We start from the raw sequence: 2,332 nt of genomic DNA on the forward strand, positions 1-2,332 counted from the left end.
TATATATATATATATATATATATATATATATATATATATATATATATATATATATATATATATATATATATGTGTGTGTGTGTGTGTGTGTTACAAAAATCATGGGTATTCCATGGAATACAGGGGCATACCCCTGGCGCCGCCCATGGCTCCAATGATATTCATCGCAAGACAAAGGGAGTATGATTCTGTACAAAGGTTTTAGATTTATGTTTTTCTATAATTAAATGAAGTTATTTATAGCTATAATTTCTATGGTCCAATTATGGTGAAATTTTTATGATGAACTAATTATCATGTGCTTGAATTGCAGTAAAAATTTCATACTCATTGGATCATGTATAACTTAGTATAGATTTTATTTAAGTTTGTGCTTGTTAAATATAAATAAATTTATAACTAAGCTATACATGATCTAATGAGTATGAAATTTTTATTACGGTTCAACCATATAATAATTAGTTCACCATAAAAAATTTCATTACAATTGGACCATAGAACTGCAGCTATGAATTATTTCAATTAATTACAAAAAAGCATAGATTTAAAGGCACATCATAAAATGTTACAGTAAAGCATAGCATGTTGAATGTTCACTGTGTAGATTTACTCATGTGGAGTTCAAAAAACTAAATTTTCTATTTTATAATTTTTATGTGATTTACTGTGATTTTTCACAGATTTAGCCAAAATAAACAAAAAAAACTGCTTATAATTGGGTCAGGGAGGTAAGATAATGGTTTTGAAAGTTAAGGGGGGTATTTTGCCTGGTTCTAGAGTTGAGAGAGGAAAAATAGACTCCAATGAGGTAATGTGAAATTTTTCTGAAAAAGTAGCTAGTGCTTTGCAGCGTTTTTGTAAAAAAAAAAACAGATATTTGAAGTGCCTATGTAAACTATGGTCACTTTATGTAGTGATTTTTTTTTGACATTTCCATTGCGCTTGGCTGTCGTAGAAAACTAAAAAACAATGTTCTTTATTACTACGGCTGGATCTTGCCTTCGCTACATCTATATCTATTTTTTTAAAAAAAGCTAATCCTCACTACAAGTCTATTTCAACGTGCAAGTTATCCACACCCTTTCCCACTACTTATCTACATCATGTCCCACTAATAGTTATATCCCCACTAACTTCCAATCTCTTAGAACATGTTTGCATCACTGCTAGATTATAATAATCTAGATTATGCATATAATTATAATAATTAGGATTATGGATGATAATAATAATAATCAGAGTGTTTGGATCTTTACATTATGGTAATTGATTATGGTTGGTTAAAATGAGAATTTCCTATTTTATCCTTTATAATTTGACAAGTCAGACAATTGACTAGAGTAAATTGGACTTTTAGCATCCATAATCCCTTATAACTTGGTCTCATCTAGATTACAGATTAGGATAATTAAGAGTTTTGAATATAATAATCTATCATATTATCATTCATGCTTGAAATATAATCTGAATATTATAATGACCTAGGTATCCAAATAGGGTATTAACTGCAAGCTATTGACATACATCATCTCTACTCATTTTTATTCAATTTTTTCGTAATCCTCACAGCAACGCGTGTGTAATCACACTTTTTTGGTTGTTTATTTAAGTTACGAAATAAATCTTACAGGAATTGTTCATGAAGTTACATGTAGAAAATGAGATAAAGCATAATGCATAATTTCATTTCACATTTTTATAGGCCTTCGTATTTAATTATTGCATGGTATTATGAAGTGAAATGTTTTTACTAGAGTTCTACTTATTTTCTAACGTTTGGGAACGAAAGAAAACACTCCATAGTGCAGTTTATTTTCTTTGTTTTTGATGTGTTGGCAACTGTACACACCGTGTTTGTTTATCTAAATGGAACTCATATCGTCTCTCTCTCCTAATTCCAGTGTGGCATCATCATTTTATTTTGTTTCTTTGGTTGATATATCATCTTACTAAATGCAAATAAAACTTCTATTGCTGCAATACAAGTTTTAGCATTTAACTACATGTGTTTAGTTTCAATGATGGTGGTTGTAATGAAGGAGGTTGTATGCCATGCGATTTTCGCATTTGTTTTGCCAACACACAGTTAACTAGTAATGCTAAACTTAATTATTTTTTTAGAGTTGTCTAATGTCAATTTGACCAAATTTGTAAAAGAATATAACAATATTTATGATATTAAATAAGTAATTAAATAAATTATGAAATAGTATATATTTTGTAATGTATCTATATTGATTTGGTGCTATAGTTTTTATTTTTATTTTCAATAAATTCGGTCAAAAATGTTTGAGATAAAACTCTGAATTGATTTAGGTAGGGAGGGACCGAG

The sequence above is a fragment of the Sorghum bicolor genome, chromosome 9, assembly GCF_000003195.3.
Source record: "Sorghum bicolor cultivar BTx623 chromosome 9, Sorghum_bicolor_NCBIv3, whole genome shotgun sequence".
NCBI classification, from domain to species: domain Eukaryota; kingdom Viridiplantae; phylum Streptophyta; class Magnoliopsida; order Poales; family Poaceae; genus Sorghum; species Sorghum bicolor.